General features: G+C 36.2%; 1 long non-coding RNA gene across 2 annotated transcripts; it reads right to left on the bottom strand.

The window, feature by feature from the left end:
* Positions 1-19,360: 19,360 nt before the first annotated feature.
* On the bottom strand, positions 19,361-21,616 carry LOC127081410 (uncharacterized). 2 transcript variants are annotated; one of them, XR_007788092.1, is made up of 5 exons: positions 21,514-21,616; positions 20,933-21,411; positions 20,429-20,801; positions 20,117-20,341; positions 19,361-19,792 (listed from the first exon to the last, which is right to left on the bottom strand). It is a non-coding gene; the product is annotated as an uncharacterized LOC127081410 (long non-coding RNA). The 2 variants fall into 2 exon arrangements; XR_007788093.1 differs by having other exon boundaries at positions 19,361-19,673.
* Positions 21,617-24,349: the final 2,733 nt, after the last annotated feature.

Genomic DNA, 24,349 nt, shown 5'->3' with positions numbered 1-24,349 from the left:
GTCACTACACAATCTACCGGATGCTCGACCTTTGGAGACTTACTCGCCTGTAGTAGAAGAAGTTAACGTGTTGCTTTGGGTTTTAGGGTTTGGGATGCTCAAGGGCAAAAAGGCAGTCCTTGACGAAGGAACCGCGCTACCTGTAGGGATACGAACACATACAAAACAAACATGTGTAAAGTAAATGTGCCAACAAGGGGCTCAGAAGTAAATAAACAAAAGAAAACACATGCCTCCTATCGAGGTCTTCCAGCTAAGAAAGCGATAAAATGCGGAAAAGAGGTAAAAGTACCACACGGATAAAGATCCGAAGTAACAGCAATTAAAGGAGTAAGAAACCCAGGGATCTCCCAAGCTAATGCCATCAAAGAAAGGTGAGTCAGTACAGGTAATCGGAATGAACCTCCAGGGGATACCCCACCAATAAAGTGGGAAAACCACGCAAACCATCTCTGTAAGAGTCTGTGAGCCCTCACAAAAGCTCAACAAAAGGGTTAGTGAAACACGATAAGCATTTTTTTCATGGATAAAAGTATGGTTTCAGAAACCTCAAACCCTGTGGCATACATTTCAAAAGTCATGTGATTAAACATTCAAGGCATAGGTTTCACTCATTCATGCATAATTAAACCCGTGGGCAAAAACATAATGAAATTCATCCATCATACCTCATACATTCAGATGATCCAAATTAAGAGCATAAAATTATGGGAATGAGGCAAACCTGATGGGAGAGACCGGTTGAAATGTTAGGGTTTGCGCGAGATGGGGGTTGCTCTGAGTTCTCTGTCAGGTTCCTCTCCAGGTTTTGTCCAGGGTTTTGTTTCAAGGAAACCTCAGAGTATTTTGCTTCTCTTCCTTTTTCTGTCTGATCTCCCTCTTTTATAACCTGATTTTCATGGCTTTGTGGGCTCAAATGAGAGAGGTCCAAGTCCAAGTTTTTCTATTATATTTTATTTATTATTTTTTTATTATTATTTTTATTTATTTTTTTATTTTTTTATTTTTTTATTTTTTTATTTTTTTATTTTTTTTATTTTTTTTTATTTTTTTTATTTTTTTTATTTTTTAAATTCTTGGATCTAATTCTGATTGACATGATGAAATGCAATATGAAATGCTAAATGAATGCATGAATGAGGGGGGCAAATTTTGGGGTGTTACAATCAACAACATTGTATAGGCCAACATATATTGCCTAAGACGTTTGGCGGCCCAAGCAAGTTCATAATAGGTCTTCTCCAACAGCGTATACCTCTTCTCACAATCTGTGAATTTCTTGCTCAAGTAGTAGATAGCGTGCTCTTTTCTACCCGATTCATCGGTGCCTAAGAACACAACCCATGGATTCATCAAGAACAGTCAAGTACATGATAAGAGGCATGTCTAGCACTTGAGGCATTAAGATCGGAGGCTCTTGCAAATATTCCATTATCTTTTCAAATGCATTCTGGAAATTTTCATTCCATTAAATAGCTTGATCCTTACGAAGTAGCTTAAAGATAGGTTCACATGTAGCTGTAAGGTGTGATATGAATCTAGCTATGTAGTTCAATCTCTCCAGAAAACCACGAACCTCTTTCTCTATTCTTGGTGCTGGCATATTTTTTAAGGCTTTGACTTTGTCAGGATCAACCTCAATCCCATGTTGACTCACGATAAAACCTAATAATTTTCCAGATCTTACCCAGAAGGTGCATTTGTTGGGATTTAACGTCAACCTGAACTTCCTCAATCTCTCAAACAGCTTTAGCAGATGAATCAAATGTTCTTCCTCAGTTTGAGATTTCGCAATCATATCGTTGACATATACCTCAATCTCTTTATGAATCATATCATGAAAGAGAGTTACCATTGCCCTTTGATATGTTGCACCAGCATTCTTTAATCCGAAAGGCATGACCTTATAACAAAAAGTTCCCGAAGGGGTAACAAAACTAGTCTTCTCCATGTCTTCCAGAGCCATATTTATTTGATTGTAGCCAGAAAAACCGTCCATGAATGAGAATACTTAGAATTGAGTTGTATTATCCACTAACACATCAATATATGGAAATGGAAAATCATCTTTCGGGCTTGCTCTGTTTAAATCTCTGTAATCAAAAGACATTCGTACCTTGCCATCTTTCTTAGACACTGGCACAATGTTTATAACCCACTAAGGATAATTAGATACCGCTAAGAAACCCGCATTAAATTGCTTTTGAACCTCTTCCTTTATCTTGATAGTCATATCAGGTCAAGTTCTTCTCAGTTTCTGCTTTACCGGAGGACACTCCTCTTTGAGCGGTAGTCGGTGCACCACAATATTTGTATCTAACCCAGGAATATCTTGGTATGACCAAGAAAATACATCAACGTACTCGTGAAATAACTCAATCAACCCCTTGTTAACATTCTCATCCAAGGCAGCACATATCTTTATTTATTTTTTACAATCTTCAGACCTGAGGTTCATCACCTCAAACAAATTCTGGCATGGTTGAATGAACTTTGATTCTTGCTTCAACAATTTGGCTAACTCCTCAGAGTGCTCACAGTCTTCCTCACAATCCTCATCGGCATGGTAGATTGGATATTCAAAGTCATAATGGGCCATAACAGTATCGTTATCAAGGGAATCCGAGTCGGATCTGCACGAATGGTGATTCAAGCCCTTTTTTAGAATGATGAAAGAGAAAATATATAAAAATAAAACATTGTCGTATTTGTAAAAAAAGGACAAAATGAAAGACAAGGAACATAATTGAATGTGAAAGGCTCATTTATTCATGATAAACATTGTTTAAAAATAATGGGGGTTCTACAAATTCCCCTATGCTTTGGGCAGAGTCTAGGGGTTTTGAAACAAAAAATAAGAAAAATTACTCTTTCATCATCATGACTTGGGGAACATCCACAGAAGTCCAATTATTAAGCTCCTGGCCCGAAACCTTTTTGAACATCAAGTCATCTACATTGGAGTTGTTGGATTCATCATATACAAGGGAGATATGTCATTCAAAGAGGTGCTCAACACTAACAAATATTTCTGGTAATGGAAGGACTTTCCCCTTGGCTGTCTTTTGAGTCTAATGTGGTGTCATTTGTCATGATCGGTATCCCAGCCCAGAATCATCTTTGTTCACTGGAAATTCAAGTACTCTACCCCAACCTTCGGGGTGTCCAGCTTCTATCACAATTTTGACATCCTTTAGAGAAGACATGGGTAATTTAGAATTCTTGGACCCTCCATTATGAAGCTCATCCATTATTATATTAGTGATCTCGAAGGCCTGAAACGGGGTTTCGTGAATCTTACCACCCACTTCTATATACCGGAACAAATATAGTTGACTGACCAACACATCCTCCTTTCCCTCTATTATGATCATTTTACCATTAATGATGAATTTCAACTTCTAATGAAGGGTAGAAGTAACGGTCCCTGCTGAGTGAATCCAGGGATGTCCCAAAAGACAACTATAAGCCGAAAACATATCCATAACAAAGAAAGTAGTGAAAAAAGTATATGGCTCAACCTTGATTGGTAAATCTACTCCCCCCACCATAATTCTTATAGACCCATAAAATGCTTTGACCACCAACTTACTTGGCTTCATCAACAAACCTTTTATAGTCAACTTGGTCAGAGAGTTCTTAGGAAGTACATTTAACGAGGATCCTGGGTCCACCAACACTCTGGACATAATGGTATCAACACACTTAATGGAGATATGAAGAGCCTTGTTATGAGTTTTGCCTTCCGGAGGCAGATAATTATCATAGAATCCAAGATGACTACCAGCCGCAATATTGGCCACAACCCCCTCGAACTGATTTATAGTAATCCCTTGAGGTACGTGAGCCATACTAAGTAATTTTATCAAATCATCCATGTGTGCTTCAGAACACAACAACAAAGATATTATGGAAATTTTAGATGGCGTATGTTAAGTTGATCCACTACCTTGTAGTCACTTCTTTTTATTATTCAGAGAAACTCTTTAACATCATCTGGAATGGATTTAGTCTAGGGAGGAACCTGCCCCTGGCTAGTACTGACAACCTGTTTTCCTTTACTCTTCATAACTGCTTCAATATTATCTTTCTCTAGAGGAGGCGCAGATGCAAAGACATGACCACTCTGGGTCATCCCTCTAGTACCTACAACGTTAATAGCTGATTCCCTAACTGTACCGGGCTCTTCTTGCTTCTACCCATGAATGTAAACTATTAAATTATAATTCCAGGGAACGACCTTGGTACTTTCAAAGTAAAACGGAGACGGTACAATAATTACTAAAGGTACCACTGGTTAGGGATTATCAGAGGAGCTACTGGACTGGATGATACTAGAATTTGCAGAGGACTGTAAGGAATCTCTAGTGTAGCCATATGTCCTTCATCAGAAGCCTGTTTTACCACAAAAATCCCTTTATCATCAATTGTTGAACACCACCTCTCAACTTTTCACAAATTTTTGAGGATCTAGCAAACACTGTTCACAATCAATTAAGCAACCCCGGAACACATCATTTGACAATAACTTTTGCTTAACCACTGCTAAAGAGGTCTTCATCTCATTAATACCTGTCACCAAACTACATTCTCGAGACTCTTACAACATACTTACAGAAGGACCGACATGGGGAGGCATGGTATCATTATTGACGTTAGGACCATTAGGTGCGAACGAAATGGCCTTTGAATCAATTAGATCATGTACCTTGTGTTTTAAAGCCTTGAAATTCTCAATAGTGTGCCCAGGGGCACCAAAGTGGATTTCACATCTTGCGTTGGCATCATAGCCAGGAGGAAGTGGAGTTGGAGGAGGTCCCAATTCTCTCAATTGGATTAAAGAACCACAGAGTAGATGAGCAAGCAGCTGACTATACGACATAGGAATAACATCAAATTTTCTCTCAGGCTTCCTCTGCCTCTGTTGACCAGGCTGATAATAATTCTGACATTGAGAAACATACGGTTGTTGATACTGTATTTGTGATTGATACATCATAGGTTGTTGACTAGAAGGAATTACAAAAGCTTGTTGTTGATAAGAATTGGGACTCACCTCAGCGACCTGAAAATAAGGCACCATGTAGGCCTTACCATTCCCTTTATATGTTGAGGTAGAATTCGCCTCTCCTTCCTTCTTCTTAGGGAACCCAACGTAAGGCTTCTTACCTTCATTTGACATGGCAGCAACGACGCCTTGAATCTTCCCACTCTTTAGGAAATTCTTAATTCTTTCACCAGCGACCACCAAATCAGAAAACCTTGACGATGCGCTTCCAACCCTTCGATCCAGGTAAGGTCCTTGAAGGGTACTCTTAAACATATCTACCAGTTACTTCTCCAAGAGAGGAGGTTGAACCCTGACACCCAAATCTCTCCACCTCTGAGCATATTCTTCAAAAGATTCTTCCGTATTTCTAATTAAATCTTGAAGCTGAGTTCTATTAGGTGCCATATTTGTATTATATTGATACTACTTCAAGAATGATTCAGCGAGTTCTCTCCAGGTCCGGATATGTGTGTGCTCGAGCTGCATGTACCACTCCGTGGATGCCCCACTAAGGATGTCCTGGAAAAAGTGAATTAAGAGCTTTTCATCATCAGAATACGGGATCATCTTTCTACAATAATATTGAACATGAGTCATTAGGAAGTTAATCCCCTTATACTTCTCAAAAGTTGGAACCTTACACTTGGCTAGAATCTTCACCCCAGGCACTAGGCACATATCAACAACTTCTAAATTAAAGGTACCAAATCCTTCCATAGCTTTCATCTTCTCTTCCAGGACATAGAACTTCTTCTCCACCTTAGCTGGTGAAGGTCCATAAGTATCATAAACAAAATCCGCTTTAGGGATGTAGAAAGCTTCTTAGTGGTCATAAATCTAAGTTTGAGTCCCTCCTTGGACAAGGATAGCAAGGGTATGAGCAGTATTTTGGTGAACGGGACTACCCTCAGGTGGTGGCTGAGTCACAACAGGAATATTTCCTCCTAATGGGTTCACTGGCATAGTTAGAACTAGATTAGCAGTAGCAGATCTTAGATTTGCTTGACGAACCTCTTCTTGGCCCCTGGGCATAGTTTGTAAGACATCCATGAGCTGACCCATATGGGCCTTCACGTGGGTCATATCCTCTCTTAATGTAACCTGGTTCTGCTCGAACTAGTCCATGATTAGGTTCTGATTAATACGAGTATTATATGGATGCTGAGAAGTTAGTTTGACGATAGTAACGATTATGTGAAGGTTCAAGCAATAATGATATGTGAATGATGCATGCATGCAAACGTTTCTTTTTTATTATCATATATATTTTCTTTTTATTTTATTTCTAGGGAATTATGAGATCCGTCTATTGTCGTGAGAAATCATAGAGTATAAAAATAGAGACAGAAGATAATGCCTAAATAAAGGGAAATACATATTTTATTCATATAGAAGAAATAATGGATACAAATACAAATCAATAATCTACTCGTCGAGCTACAACATGATTGACCTGAAACCTCCGAAATACAACTCTATAGACATAAACAAAATGAAATACAACCCAGGGGGTGTCATGTGGAAATATAACATCATAAGCTTCTTCCAATAACTTAGGCAAATATTTTAGTGCATGGACAACAAACTGAGCCAGACGAGCATGCCTATCACTCCAATATTGTGCATCCTTGAGAAGGTTGTGCAACAACATATGATTAGTTCCATTTAGAAGATCCTGCAGGAAGGAGTCCTTCTGATCTAGAAGAACTTGAAGATGACGACTGTGCCTCTCCCAATGAGTGACCTCCTGGTTGAGCATGTTGGTGTCTTCAAGATTCTTGTGAGCTTGTCCCTTTAGCTCCTGAAATTCTTCAAATATCATGTCCAAGTCAGTTTGATGCTGAGAAAGAGAAATTTCTAGTTTCTTAGCATGGCTTCTTTCTTCTTTCAACTCCTTCTTGCAAGTCTCTAACTGGTCTTGTAATTTCTTGAGTTGATCTATATAGTTAATCTTTGTCTTGCAAACTTTGTATTATGCTTCGAAGACTTGCTTCTTCTTAGCAGAAAGGCTTTCATAAGTACCCTTCAAAGCTTCACCCACTTTCCTCATTTTGTATTGTTCTTCCTAAATCTCTTTGGTGGTCTTGGCTACTCATTCCCTTTTCTGGTTGAGGTTGAGCTTCAAGTTCTCTCTATCCAAAGCAAGTTTACCGATGTCAGATCGGATATCAGAATTCCCCTTTTCCAACACTCTGATAATCTCCTTGAGTTCATCAACCTCTAAAATAGGAACAATAACAGGCTCATCAGGTTTGATGGTCATGGAAGGCTCAGGTGGAAATGGCAACAGGAATTCTCTAACCCTCTCCTTAACCCACTGTTTGTAGGCTTCCTTCGTAATATAGTTCTTCTTTCCAAACTCGGCCCTTCCTTGGCGACGAATTTCCCCCATGCTCTGATAATCCTCTTCTAAAACTCTAACTTGTCAACCCCTTCATACAAAACATACTCCTCTAACTGCTCGGAATCTGGTTTGTCTAACATTGGGTAACCCAACTGACGTAGCACCAATCTCAGATTATAGTTAATTCCATCCTTTGTACCTAGGAAAGGCATATTATGGAAATTACCATAATTGAGGATGATCTTGACGTCATCGTAGCTTCTAGAATACCAGGAAATATCTTCAGCTGTAAGAGACATGATCCTTTGGGACCCTTTAAGATTTCCCTTGTTGTCGATGAAAGGACACTTTTTGGGTAGATGTGAAATAAACCATCTATACAGCAGGGGGATACAGCACACGATGGTTCCTTTCCTCTTCTGATTTCTTACGTGGATAGAATAATAAGTATTAGCAAGAAGAGTGGTAACAATATTCTTGGCCATGAAGAGATAGATAGAAGCCAAATCTATAAAGTCTTCCATATTCTGGAACAACACAGTCCCATATATGATCAAATCAAAAACAGGTTAAAGGCACCCCAACTTTCAGCTTCATCAAAGGTAACAACCTTATCAACCAGAAACTTCAAGGCAAAACCATGGGTCCCACCCTTAGGCTTAAGGTTAAGTTCCACTTCCTTCTTCCCCATGTGAAGGACTTCAGCTAGATGTTGAGACTTAGGAAGCTCTTTATACGGACAAACAGAACCTGATCCTGGATCTCAACCCCCAAAATATGTTAATTCTCCTCCAAAGATGGAGCCAACTGATAGTCTTGAAACGTGAAGCATCTCAACAGAGGGTCATAGAATTGTACCAGAGTGTGAATAACTATTGTATTGACTTCGGTGTTGAGAATACATAGGAGATTATCGTAGGTCTTCTTGAAATCCTCTTTGTTGTAAAGAACCAAACGAGTTGTCAATCCTCTAAGAATGTTCAACAAAGGTTCCACAAACTTGTAGCTACAAATGCTTCTTTTGGCAGGATCCATTCTTTACTGATCACTCAAACAAAGACTCGTCTCTTGAATTCCCTGGAAATGTACATGCCAAAATTAATTTCAAAATGATGCAATAGTATGCAAGCATCATAGACTCAACAATTCAATGTAATATGGAGATTCTGGATAATCTGGCCATATCACACAATATATGATCAAAGGTCTAGCATGACCTAGAAAATTTAGGTAACCTGTCCATGTAACTCAGTATAGGATTAAAAGTCTGATATGATCTGAGAAATCTGGATAACATAACTTGTACATGTAATTCAATATATGATCAAAGGTCTGACATATATAAGAGACAATGGTATGAAAGGTCTTGGTTTCCTGCAGAAAAAACCCAATATTCCCTCTCACAGGTGTGTACTACTCCTTAAATGTGGTCCCTAAAAGGTCTCCTAGAGTCATTGATTCAAATGAAAATCCCCTACCATAGCAAATTATCGCAGGACAAAAGTACTTTCAAGTGAATCTAGTATGGGTGTGGTTATCGTGACAACCCAACACACAAAACGCAAGCCAACACGATTATCCACAAGTCTATCCTATATGTATACTCAAGCTCGGTGTCATACCCCAATCTTGATCCTGAATCAATGCATTCATCAAATCATTAACATCATATGCATATCGTAACATGCATTTCGTCTCGTACAATGTCCAAATTGTCAGTCAGAATATTTTTTCGGATTTACAGACAGACCGGTCAAACTAAATCTCAATTGTGCGTAAAATCAATGGACGGAAAATTTAAAAATCGAGCTTGCAGACGTCAATTCTATTAATCTATGTTTCGCGTAGTTTAATCTGGCGTGCTCATTTTATTTTTTGACTATTGTTTCAATCGTATTTTGATCAATCTGAGCCTTTTAACCGATCTAAATTTATTTTAAAATAAAATCAAATCTTGTATATTTCCGAGAAGTTTATTTCACGCTGATCATTTTGGTGCAGTCAATTTATTTTTTGGGGCATTTTTGCGCCCGACTTTTATTTATTTTGAGTCTTTTTATTTTTGCATTTTTTTCAAAGTGTCTAGAAAAATTAAATAGAATTATTAGTGTTTTTATTATATTTTAATTTTAATTAATTTTTAGTATTTAATTTTATTTATTTTTAGTTAATACTATTTAATTTTGTCTCTAAAATAAGCACCAATGGCATTGTAGATTTTCAAAATTATTAAAAACTCTAAAGTGACATGTATATATATTAGTGATGCGGAAAGGAGAAGGGACAAAAAAAAGTAAAGAAAAAGATCGAAACACGTACACGGTGCAAATAGAAAGGAGCGGGAGAATCTCATTCTTTTCAAAACCAAAATAATCTGTATTATTGATACTTATTGTTTGGATGTGCTATTGTTTTTCATTGTTATAATGTTATGCTTGTTTTCTGTTTTTAATATATATACTTTCAGTTTAACAAATATATATATATATATATATATATATATATATATACTTTCAGTTTAACAAATATATATATATATATATATATATATATATATATATATATATATATATATATATATATATATATATATATATATATATATATATATATATATATATATATATATATATATATATATATATATATATATATATATATATATATATATATATATATATATACTATCAGTTTAACAAATATAACTGGAGATGGTGTTTACATATATATATATATATATATATATATATATATATATATATATATATATATATATATATATATATATATATATATATATATATATATATATATATATATATATATATTGTTAAATATATTTTTATTTTATGGTTCGAATTGAATCGTGTCGACACGTTGTTTGTATATAGGTGTGCATTAACAATATTGTTGGTTTTTTAGCACATTAAAAATTTCTTTTTGTTTGCGTTTCTTTTTGATAAATTTAGATCGTACGATTTTGATCCATATTGAAATGATCTCATTAAGTGTAGCAAGCTATTGGTTAACTTTATCGGTTTATGTGTGGTATTTTTAACTGATTATCATTGTGTTTTGATTTTGTACACGCGTCTGATGGTTTAGCATAGCGACAATCTACTTTTTTTTGCTTGCTAATTCACGTTTCGATTTGCAACTTTTATTATATTATTGTTTCTCTATGTGATTTATGATGACCTCTTAACGCGTTAGCAATTTGTGATTTTTGATTTGTGTTAAGAACAACGATCCAACATCGTCATATTTATATCAAATCAAATTCCTCTTGGCAGCGTTACACGTCTTCGCGTGCGTGACTTTGATTCGCGTCTTTGCGTCATGATTTTAATCCGTGCACTTTTATTTTCACCTTACTTTTTCCGAATCATTTGCAATGGCTGTGTGATTTAAATATTTTGTATGCTCTTGTATTTTTTTTATCATTGTTGAATGCTTGTATGTATGTTTGTATCTTATGGTGTTTGATTTACGCATTGTGCTTGAGTTCATGCCGCTGTGAATTTGCACCCCTTTGTGATCCAATTCGCACCCTTCACGTTTTTATTCGTATCCGTCATCTTTAACCATCAATTTTAATTCACTTCTAATCACTTACCCAAAATTATTTTCTAAACTATTTTGCAAGGCAAGTCAAAATCTTGATCCAACGTCAAGCTATTTTCAAAGTCATCTCAAAACCAACCCATTTGAAACTCTTCTTTTCAATTCGTTCCCACTATCTCAATTTATCAACCGTCCACATTCAAATTATTTTTCAAACTCTAAAACCACTTCAATTTTTTTTCCATAACGATAAACAAACCTCAATCAACATCGAGTGCATTTTCCCAATCAAACTTTAAAATATTCAAAACAATTTTTTTAAAGATGGAAATGGAACGGGGTGAATACCACGAGCTCCTGAGACTAGGATTCGAGATGGATTCGAGATGGATATCTCGCTAATCTAAGCTCCTGAACCTTGATATTGGTTGTGATGTTCATATCCTTGTCCTTCTTTTAGGGGTTTTATTCGACATGTTCCCTTTCCCTATATGAGAATAAATAAAGATCATTGGTGACTCTGTTAAGTCCATTATGCAAGCGTGCTATTACGCTTCCTGAGGTCATTCTCATTTTTTGAGGTACGAAACTCCGGTATAGAGCTTCTCTTATATAGTATCATCTCATCCCAACAGATAATATGGTAGATAATATCCAGAATACAATAGCATATGAATATATAAAGCACTAAAGTAATGCAATAAATAACATAAATATAAAGTTAGTAAAGCAATAAAGATAATCACCCAAAACACGCAAAGAAAGCAAACAAAAATGGGCTTGACTTGCTTAGGAAAGGGTCCCTAGCTGAGTCGCCAGCTGAAGCTACACGAATTATACCCGAGTGCATCACACGCTCAAAGATACAATAGAGTTGCCATCTAACTCTATTTATTCCCGAAGAAATGGGAAACCATTGATAAAACTCGTGGGAAGAGAAAAGGGTAAGGAAGTTAGTTATGCAATGGGAAAGTATTAACATCCCTCACATCCAATGTACTCAACGGGAACCATTTTGAATATTCTTTGCAAAAACGAGTGTTACTATCTAAAGATTACTCGTGAAAGGGGAAAAAGGGGTTAATAATTATAGTGCTCGCCAAGGATTGAGGCCCTTGTTCCTACGTATTCTCACCGTGCAATGAGAAATCCAGAGCTCCGTAGTTCATGGACTAAGACGGATGCGTTAGTTTTTTTTAATGAATAGTATTAACATTTACGTTCTACTGTCAACTTACTTGTATGCTCGAGCATGGGAGTCTTAAGCGTCTGTTTGTTTACGATAGAATGGATGAACTCAGATCACACTCTAGTAGTTAAACCTTGCTTTCTAACACATGGAGGCTTAATCTTAATTCACGATAGAACGGAAGTAACACATGCTTTTTGAAAGGTTTTAAGTTGAAAATGAAGCCCAGGGGAAAAACTGAGATTAATGAGGTGAGTTTTCTTTTATTCCGAAAAGAGAGTCATGATTTAAATTACACTAAAGTATATGAATATATATGAATATAAAGAGCAACTGGGTCATTTGTCCTATACCCAAAGATATTCAGAATGAGGATAAGAATTCTCCACTTTCACTCCTTCTCTATTACTTATGGCTCATGACGTGCAATTTGCATCATAACTGATGAGTGTTGAAGTTTGAATTTCCTTGCAGCTTTTTATGATGAAAGTTTGTCTTTGAAGAAAGAAAAGACTTCTCAATCAACTTGAATCAAATTATGCTAAAGTCTATGAATAAAGATGAATACAGTGAGCAACTAGGTCATTCGTCCCATACCCAAAGATATTCAGAATGAGGATAGGAATTCTCCACTCTCATCCCTTATCTATTATTTAAGGCTCATGGCACACAACTTGGTTCATGATTGACAAGTGTAGAATCCACATTTGTTGTGCTTGAATAGTATTCCATTCTGTCTTATACTGACTTGAATTGCATGAAGTCTTGATCTTTGATCTTTGAATCTTGAAGTCTTGTACAACTCTTGAGATCCAGTATCCAGTACAACTTGAACACAAGGGACTTGCCCTATCAAGTGATCAAGGGTCTTTTGATCACTTGAATATGCTTGGGAAATTGAGCAAGTCAAATAGTTTAATTGGTCAAAGAGAACTTTGATCAACTTAATCAGTTGGGAAAAATTAGTTGGAAATGAATTAAATCATGTACACAACAATCTAAAGGATTAATCAGATAATTTGATGATTTACAAGTCCTAACCTAGGGGAACATGCAAATCAGGATATTCTAAACCCTAGGGGTCAAATCCTAAATATCTAATTTTAAGGGAACAAGTCATGGTCTAAGTATGATCTAGTCAAGAAAATCAACACCACAATTCAATCAAGAGATCAATCCATGAACAAAATTAAATACACAAACAAATTTTAATCTAATAAAGTCAAACATCTAATTATGGAGGAATTAAAAATCTAAAGATGTATGAGCTAAATCAAATCATGTTATAGAATCCACAATTATCATGCATTTTTAATCATCTAAACAAAATTAAAACTATGATCAATCACACATTTTTTTCAATTTCATTTTTCAACAATTAAATAAAAAATTAACCAATCAATTAATTATAAACTAATCACTTAATCATGTTAAAATTCTCATTAAAACTATCAAATTATTCCTATTAATTTGCATAGTATGAACAATTATCACATAAAATATGCATGAAACAAAAATTAAAGAATACAAAAAAAAAAACATTGTGAAAATAAGCCTAAACAAGGGGTATGGTAGCAAAACAGGGTGCAAAAGTCAATCCAAGGTGTATGGCCTATTGGAGGCCCAACGGCCTCTTGTATCCAAGCAGAGGGGGTGCAGAAGTGTTGTGGGCCTTTGGATAGCATGGAATTGGGCCAGAAAGCCCAAAGTATCAATGCTGAAGGTTGAAAGGGCCAAGTGGAATATTCAGCATGTCACGTGCCAAATGGACCTTGCATGCCAAACACGTTATTCACGTGTTGAAAGAAATCATAGTTAAATTCAAATGTGGTTTCTCCCTCCATAAACCTCAACTTCTCCTCCGTCGCGCCAGATGTCACCTCTGGCGACGGCGAAGCCTCAATGTCTGATATCAATACATCACCTTCTTCAGTTCAATGTCCTGAGTCCGAATATCACCTTGGAATAACCTAATTCTCCAAGGATGGCTCGAATCGAAGCAAACGGTGGAAGAACCCTAAAATCCTAAATTGAAATTAAATCCTCATCGTACGGAATCAAAGCCCTAGGGATAAGGCTTTGATTCCCCTAACCAAAACCTATATATTGGTAACTAGAGTGGAGAAAACGACTATGGAAATCGAAAAGTCACTGGCGGAGAAAACGCAACTGGAACCAGAATTTCAGGTATATCCTTGTAAGACCCCAATTTTGACCCTAAGATCCCTCATGCAATTTCATCATAAGCATTAGCATGGGGATCATACCTTGGCATCCTCCTTACCCCTCTTTCATTGGGTTTGTTTTGGGAGAGATCACCAAGCACTATGTGATTGTATCATACTTGTATATTATCATTTTACTAACCAAAATACAAAAATATGTCTTTGCATTTTCCTAACTCTTTTGTAGGTAGGGCATGATCATCATTGATCTATCATGTTCATATCTAGGGTTTAGGACCCTCATGACAAAAAGCACAACCATGAATTGATCCAATAATGGTTATGAGCATCATATATGAGTTTCATTGATTCCTACGTGTTATATTGATCAAGTTTTCTTCAAGAATTTGAGGGTGATTTGCCTTGGAAACCCTAGTTTGACTAGGTATCTTGAGGAACTTCTCCAACAAGCTACCTTTCCATTTGATCAAATTTCTCTAGGGACACTTCAAAATTCATCATATTATTCATATATGATCTACCATGAGCCAAGAAAGTCCAAAGAATTTAAGGTTAGCAAGATGGTTGATGGTGGTTGGCCAGATGAATTCATCTGATCAAAACTGGGCCTCCCTAGACCCTATCTCCTACACTTTTCACCATATGAAAATTATTCCAAGAGAAAAGTTACTCTAAATGACACTCCAAGCAACTTTCATGTTGAGACCTAGAGCTAGTTTTTCTTGGAAAATTATTTTCTATGTTGAAACATTATATGTCATTTTGTCTAAACCCTAATTTGAAAGTCAACTTACCAAGGCCATAACTTGCTCAATTTTTATGAGATGAAAGATTTCCAAGTTGCACAATCAAATTAAATATGTCTAATTCAACTTTTATGTTTGGAGTGAGAGATAATTCAACTTTTATGAGCATGTGATATGAGGTTACATTATAGGTCACTTTTGACCTATACCATTGAACAAGTGATTTTTCCAAACTTCAAAAATGCATAACTCTATCATTTTAAATCCAAATGACATGAAATTGGTGACCATTTTTAAGTTATTTGAAATATCTACAAGTTTTATGAAGACACTTTTCTCATTTGAAGATCACATAAAAAGTTAAGTAAGGTGGAGTATTGAGATATATGGCTTGACACTTAGAAAAAAATTTGATATGTTGAAATTTCCAAACTTCCACCTCAAAATTCATCATGATAAAAGCTTCAAATGGAAAATTGTTGAACATGAAAGTTGTTCTCTTGATCTAACCTTTCCAAAAAGTCCAATTTTATCCATTTTGGACAAGGTTTGAATGGGTTGCGCATGGCTTGAACATTGCATCATCATTTGGCAAAAACCAAACTTCAAGCTTCCATGTACAATTGCCTAGAACTCCAATTTGATTGCAGACTTGTTTACACTCAATTATGGATCAAATAGAATGATATCATGGGCCTGTACACGCCCATGCACACATGCATCACTCATTGCCAATTTTGGAAACTCATTTGGAAGGTGCAAATATCATGTGATTCAACTATAAATAAAGCTCCACATGCTCATAATTAAGGACCCCTTCACGCCAACTTTGATCCCAAACACCAAACCCTTCCATTTGAGAGGATAATCCTGAGAATTTCCTTTGGAAATTGAGTTGGAATCTCACTGTTTTGAGATTCAAAACTCCAGGGATCCAAGACCTTTTGTGCATTATAATCTACTTCTGCAAGCATACTGAGCAAGATCAAGCACGAGCCAAAGCAAGAACAATTAAATCCAGACCTGCATTGAAGGTATTTTCCAGAAAATTTCATCTCTTCGATTCTCTCTCAATTCCACTCAATTCTCTTGGATCTTTGGTTGTCTGAAGTCCTACCAATGTAGGCAAGAAGATTGAGTTGCTTAGAGGTCAAATCGAAGCAACTCAGTTGACACACCTCAAAATTCAACTCCTCATATCTTTCTATATATGTGGAGTTAGTTAAAATTGAGGTCAGATTCGTGTTCTACGCCATTTTTTCTTTCAGATCATGTCATCCTTTTTCATTTTCTGGATGGTGATGAGTGAACCAGTCTGGCCAGGGTCACCGGAGAAGATGACCGGCCTTTGGACTCCGGCGATGTGCTGGAAGTGTTTAGAGCCATTGATCTGGTTCAAATTGTTTTAATCTGACGCGTTGGTTCTGATTACCGTGCTTGTGGCGCATTGAATTAAGTCCACGGTGGAAAGCGCGCTAGGGACCACTTGATTTGCCACCTCAATTAATGAGGGAGATCAAGTGGTCCACGTTTTTTTTTTTGTTATTTTCTGATTTTATTTTATTCCTTTTATTTTCATTAATTTATATTAATTTTAATATTGATCCAAAAAAATTGAGAGTTTCACCAAAAATTTTCAAATAATTTCCTCTTTCATATTCTGAATTAAAATTATTTTTTGGATCATTATTAATATTTTTCATGATTTAATTGATTTTGCATTTGTTTTTAATTGTTTAAAAATACTTTTAAGTCTTTAAAAATTCTGAATTTTTTTCTCCAAGGTCCTTTAACCTTGTTTGTCCTATGATAAATCTCATGGCCATTTCTTTGGTATTTTGATGAGGTTTTAGGAATTGACAAACCATATTTAATTTAAATGCCTTATTTTAATATTTTAATTTGAATAAATTCCAAATAATTTTGTTGACCAGTGGTGATGACTTGTTTGAGTTTGACTCTTATTGTTGGGCTTTGGTCAAGGTTGATTTGACTTTTTAAGTTAATATCATTGAATTTAGGGGATTGATGGAATGTACATTCCATCTCCCAAAATGAATGGATGATATTAATTTGGTAAAAGTCCTCCTTTGATCAATTTGAGTTTTGATCTATTCCCCTCCCTCTTCATCTCATTCCCCTTCTTTATGCATTCATCTCATTTGGCATATGATATCTCAAAGTCCTAAAGCTAGTTGATTGAAAAATTAACATGTGTATGGATGAGAGTATGCCACTTCTTTTACATATTTCTTTTTGTGTGTGGTATGTTTCATGAGCATAGTCCATTATACTAAGTCTCTAACATGCATTAACACCAAAATTCTATTGTCCGACCTCAAATAGTTGTGACTTCTACATAAGTCCAATACGATTTCTTAACATAGCGCTAAATTTGTGACACAAAAGGCATATCATTCTAGTTAGTGTGATTGTAAGTCTCCTCTCTTTCATGGTATTGTGTGGAAACTTGGCCTTTTTTCCTTACTTTGGAAGATGTCTTGGCTCAAGGATCCATGCTTGTGATAAGTGGGTTGAGTGTTCTCCAAAGAATGTCTTAAAATGAAAAGCAAAAGCAAAACAATACTAACTTCTAACTCATTAACAACTAATTTCTAATTTCAAGCCATTTATTTTAATGTCATTTAATTCTTGCCTTTATTTATTTGCCATTGTTCATATCATTCTAATTGTTTATGTTAATGCAATTTTCACTTTGTCCACTTGGACCATATTGTGTGATATATCTTGTTTGTGTACACTTTGGTTGTTTGTGTGGTCTTTGACCATTAATGTACATAATAACAACAAAAAACCCTAAAAAAACTTTTTTGTGGATTGTTGGCTTGATCTTGGACAAATGGACTTAGAACTTAGGCAACATTCCTATGCTAAAGGACTTGGCCAATGCCAACTTATTGAGAAACCAAGTGCTTGCAATTTGAAACTTCATCTGATACATCATTCAAGATCCCTCTGAGTTCATCTGCAACATGATCATTATGAAGCTGTTATTTTGAACCTGTGACTTGTGGAATTCATATGTTACATGGGCTAATCTTGAAGAAGATCATGGAATGTGTCATACCCCGATTTTGGTCCTGAATTTTTTTTCATCAATCATTAATTTTCTTTCCTCCTCATGACCGTTTCATCCGGTCATAGATCTATCCACCTACACTGATTGTTTAGACATTGCCACTACTTGCCATTCCATGATTATTAGATGTTTACCTCTCTATTTGGCTTTAGATGTTTGGTACAGTTTGATAGAATCAGTTGGAATGTCATTCTCATGTCTAAATTCAATCCATGTTTGGTCTCTCATGGAACTTCATTTTCCCTTTCAAGGAGATTCCATCTATATACTATCCTATGTTTCTATATATCATGTTCAAATTTGCGTTGGAAAGCTTCCATTCATCCATACACATACTCATTCATATTTTAATTATTTCATTCATTATTACCGCATCCGCTCACTCACAACCTTCGTTCCCATGGCAAGTGGGTTAACTCATAAACTTTAAACATCATCACTTGAATACATAAAGTCCACTAGATACAAGCTCCAACAACTCCAAGCGGTGTAACAATGTTGAAAGCAAAGAACTAGAGAAAAAATGGAGAATGGCAACAGAGAAATGAGACATGTTGCTATGACCATTGTATCATTAAGATGAATAGCTTATGGAGAGATAAGAGAATTAAACCCAACTGGGTTACTATGGTTAGTGCATTGCGAGTTTGTGCTTACACTTCCAATTTGGAAGAAGGCATGAGGATTCATGAATTGGCAGTGAAATATGGTTTTGAAATAAGAATGACTCTCTCTGCAACTTTGATCGACATGTACATGAAGTGCTTTTCACCTAAAAAGTAGTTTATCTTTTCTATAGAATGCCCAAGAAGGATGTAATTGCTTGGGCTGTATTGTTTAGTGGCTATGCTGACATCGGAATGATGCACAACTCAAGGGAGGTTTTTTTTCGCAACATGATTCTAGCGGGACTCAACCGGATGCTATTGCTCTAGCTAAGATTCTCACCGCTGTTTCAGATCTGGGGGATTCCCTAACAAGCTGTCTGTTTTTATTGCTTTTGTAATTAAAAATGGGTTCAGAAATAACCAATTCATTGGAGCATCACTTATTCAGTTGTACGCAAAATGCAGTAGCATAGAAGATGTTAACAAGGTTTTCAAAGGAATGGCATATAGAGATGTTGTTACTTGGAACTCAACAATTACAGGTACCAAAAATTAAGGATTATAATAGGCATCTAATTACAAACAACCGTAAACTACAAATTTGAGGCACTAAAGCTAATCACCGGCATTTTAAACTTTACAATGCTGCCTGTTGTAATCACGTATCCCAGGTTTTGTTCCGGTACCTAATCTCGGCAACTCGTTCCCAGTGAGACAGTAGTGAGCGAATCCTAAGCCTCCATTTGCTAATTCTAAAAGGATTTGGTCAAGATCGGAATATTCCATAAATCTTTGAGTTACAGCTTCTCAAGAAAGTTTACATCTTTGTTCAGGAGTGAGAAGATAAGGCTCACGTTCTAACGTTTCTTTAAAGTCTTCAGATGCCCTGTAAATCAAACAATGGGGAAATGAGTTGAAGGACTCATTTGAAGGATGATCAACACACTACAAATTCTCCCATGGCATGCAGTAAAAACGAGCAACTTTAATCTCGGAGAGCTTTACCTACATATTCAACAGAAATAGAGTTCAAAGTTTAGTACACAACGATACAAGGTTTTCAGTGTTGAAGGAAGAGGAATTGAATTAGGGACCTCTCAAGTGGAGATCAAGGCTACTGAGAAGCTTTTTGGAAAACAAGTATTGAAGCATATTAATTTTGAAGACTATATAAGTTCTAAAGTTTCCAGCTTGAAGGTTTGTGCCATAAAAAAAAATCAAATGGCGTACTAAAATCTTCTTTATTAAAATTGCACGTCAATGTTATGCAGTCTTTACGAAGACATGAATTTGAACATACACATAGTGAGTGGGTGAACATAGTAAAACCTGATCTTCATCCAGCTATTTCAGCACAATTGTGTGAAGAGTTTGAGGTGTCTGAATTAGAGATCGAAAATTCTAAATCTGTTAGAAGCAAGTTGCGTGTTGTTGTAAGCTCATTATTGAAGGGCCACTGCTTATTGAAGCTTTGCATGTTTACATGAAAGAGCGGCGCCTCATACTTCGTGGTTCCTTTAAATCACGATGATGTTGACAGTGCCAATAATTCACCTGTCAGTCAAAAAAAAGTACAATTTCAACAAAAGACGAGTCACCCAAATATCAATATCATAACAAAATCACTCTCTCTCGAATTACCGAACAAAGTGTCGTGAGGGATCAGTGGATGGGGTGCCGCTAATTTCTCACTTCATTCCACAAATGATGCACAAGAATGCTACTCAAATGCAGTACTTCCAAGACCTGCAAACCACAACATAACCTCTGCACAAGTAATATCTGATCAAGTGGAAAGCAACTGTTTTGTTGATGCAGCCATTGTTTCTGCAAACTTCAGCATCATAGCCGGGCCACACCTATCGAAACTCAAGTTGATTTAATTGTTGCAACACATGAGCGTACAACAAATAACAAGACATCCAGAATTGCATCTTCACTCCAACAACAACGGCTTCACTTGCGCATCAAAGTTATGTTCGAACTCCACAATCGACAACAAGGTTCCACAAACCTGAAACACAAATTGGTGAAACAGACTCGCGTTCAAATCTTCATTGAATCAAAATCCCATACTGAAAGCAAATTCGCAATCCAAACTCGTGTGTGTGAAAAGTAGACTGACGTGGGAGACGAAGAACTTACCAAATTCAACGCACTAGAATCATAGCTTTGGTGCAAAAGGCTTGAGTTTGATATCAACAGAACCTTGACGGATAGTGAACTTGATGAAGCTAGGACTTTCAAAGAAGGAAATTGCATTTATGTGGATGAAAGTTCATGTTAGGTGACTTGGACTCTAGCTGCAACAACGGTTCATCAATACTAGACCTGCAAAACAATCAACATCATGACAGTAAAAAACTCAACCATAACACATTTTATTAACCCAACTTGTAACAAACTGTTACTCGATAGAACAAAATCTGCAACTTTCAAAAGGAGATAACATAATTCAGTCTCCTATTTCAATCTCCAATAATCCCAACCGAACTGCCAACTGTCCAATGGATTTCAATCCAAATGATATCCATCAAACCTCCCTAATAGCCATCCAGAGCTGAGATCAAAACCAAGGCCACGTGAAAAGAACCGAAGTTGCTCATGCTTTTACTAAACATTCACTGCAGGAAAAGATAAAGCAATTAGCCAAGGCAGTTAATAATTCGAAAATCTCAAAATGGAATGGAGACAAAATTCGAAGGAAAAGCACAGGTTCAGATTACCTTTTCCAGAACAAGCATCAAAGAGGCAATCCGTTTCTGAGCACCAAAAGGACTTTGCAGAGATGTTTGTTTTAATCTACCATACAACAGCGAAACCCTAATCTGCAAGATATAAAAAGGGAGGTGAGGACGGCAAGGGGGTGGAGAAAAAATTCAGAGGCGGACGAAAATCAGAGGAAGGAAACCCTAAATTCAGAGAGCGACCGAGATAAACCCTAAAAGATTTTCGACGGCAACTTAAAAAGAAAAAACATAATATTCACTCACCGAAAAAGCCGCCTCCTGCGATTGACAAAGAATAATAGTTCGGAGGAGCAGAGGTTTAGTATCAAAGTGGAGCTTTCTGAAGAACCAGCTGCACAGGTAAGCGTTCTTGTTGGTTTATTTGGATGTCACGGTTTCACATTTAGAGACGCGATAGTGATGGAGCGATTAAGTGGGTGACTAGCGATTGGGAGAGAGGATGACGAGATTGAGGGGATGAGAATGAGGAAACAGGAGAGAGTCTTCGTGAAGAAGACGAATGGACTTTGAGTGTTTCACGTGTTTCTGTTCCCAAATTTCTTTTATTTACTTTTAAGAAAATAGTATTTAAAATATGATTAAAGACCATTTACCTTTGGTATTCCTTGGCATTAATTTAATTATTGGTAATGTTGTTTAGTGCACCTTTTAATTTCTCTTTGGAAACCCAACAGCCAGGCGGCTGGGTTTTTTTTGGTAATCCAACAGACCTTTTTTTATTATTATTTTAGTTTCTATTTTTTTTAATTTTTTATTTCAATCTTTTCTGGTTTATATACCCAAGTTGTTATTGTAAGTAATAACTAATCATAAGTGGCCTAGTGGAGAGAGGGCAGTTTCCTGGCCTTTAGTGGAGTGTGTTCGATACTTGGAGATAGCAAATCTTTGTGTTTATATTTGTTATGCTTACTATCTTATTTAATTTCTTTTTCTATTTAGTATCTTGCTATTTATTTTAATTTTGTATTTTTTAGTTTGATTCGATTGTTAACTAATTTAGTTAGGTTATTAATATCCGTGTCCATACTTTTACAGGTGTAAATAATCATACTCAAATTTCACTCGATTTTAAGATCGATGTCAACTTTCCTCAATTTCAAAATACATTCCAAAATAAATGTGAATCATTTCAAGATCATTTCATAAATCAAACATAATTTTCAAAACCTTTTCTAAAGCGTGAAGAAAAAGATTATCCTGGAGGGAATATCCGATCATAATCCCGAATATTAGGCTCAAGCTGTAAGAGCTTGCAAGCCGTTAATATTCGTCTTCTCTTTAACACTCTAATATTCAAATCGTTTTCTAATTAAAACGTGAAGAAAAAGATTACCTGGATGGAATATTCAGTCGTAATCCCGAATATTAGGCTTAAGCTGTAAGAGCTTGCAAGCCGTTAATATTCGTCTTCTCTTTAACACTCTAATATTCAAATCGTCTTCTAAATAAAACGTGAAGAAAAAGATTATCCTGGAGGGAATATTCAGTTATAATCCCGAATATTAGGCTCAAGCTGTAAGAGCTTGCAAGCCATAAATATTCGTCTTCCCTTCCACACTCTAATATTCAAATCGTTTTCTAGATAAAGCGTGAAGAAAAAGATTATCCTGGAGGGAATATCCAGTTATAATCTCGAATATTAGGCTCAAACTGTAAGAGCTTGCAAGCCATAAATATTCGTCTTCCTTCCAAAACATTCGTAAATATTCGAATCATTTTCTTAGCAATATTGGAAAGGAACAGACTGCCTGGGTGGAATGTCCAGACGTAGTCCCGAGTACTAGACCCAAGCTGTAAGAGCTTGTAAGTCACAAATACTTAAGTCCTACCTTAATACTTTTCAAATAAAGATGGGAATGGAACATGGTGTATACCGTGCACTTCTGAGATTAAGATTCGAGGCGGATGCCTCGCCTATCTTAACTCTCGCCATCGTTTAAAATTGTCAATGTGGTTTCTTTAAACCCTTTCTCAATCAAACCTAAAAATACTTAATCTCTATTAAATACTTTTGCCAATGAAGATGGAAATGGAACATGGTGTATACCGTGCACTCCTGAGGCTAGGATTCGAGATGTATATCTCGCTCATCCAAGTTCTCACCATCACTCAAAATACATCCAACCAGTCAAACTCTTTATCGCCGCCGTGCGACTAATCAAAGAACCTTTTTCATAAATGAAAGATATATTGTCTTACGTGATACAAAACAATGTTTCGGCCACGATTGTTGAGTCGAGATAAGTGACGCTTTTCCGAATGTAGATTTATAAATCCGTTCGATGTGTGGTATGCGTCCACTCCTCATCTGTTTTGGGTAAAATAATGTTTTCGTTGATTAATACAGTATAGCTTTCGCTAAAATCGACCAACAAATAAACATTTTTCTACCCAGAACTACGTAAGCCTTGATTTCTCTTTTGAGATACGTAGGAGCAGGATTCGTAAATCCTGTCAGGCCCACTAATAAAAAACTTAGGTTTAGTCCTTCGTCAAAAATCCAAAAACATTCTCTTCTCATCTCTTCTTTATTTCCCACCTAATAATTCGAAAAGCCTAATATTTCAACTAACACTAACGCACACAACTAACCTAATGGTTCCCGTTGAGTACAACGAACGTGAGGGGTGCTAATACCTTCCCCTTGCGTAATCGACTCCCGAACCCTGATATTGGTTGCGATGACCATATCTTATCCTTTCTTTTAGAGGTTTTATCGATATTTCCCCTTTCCTTTTTAGGAATAAATAAAGTTCGGTGGTGACTCTGTTCAGTCCATCATTGCGAGCGTGCGATCGCGCTTCGCTTTGAA

This window comes from Lathyrus oleraceus, chromosome 5 (assembly GCF_024323335.1).
Source record: "Lathyrus oleraceus cultivar Zhongwan6 chromosome 5, CAAS_Psat_ZW6_1.0, whole genome shotgun sequence".
Lineage (NCBI taxonomy): Eukaryota > Viridiplantae > Streptophyta > Magnoliopsida > Fabales > Fabaceae > Lathyrus > Lathyrus oleraceus.
Note: the sequence above shows the minus strand (reverse complement) of the source record. Positions and strands in the feature narration are given on the sequence as shown.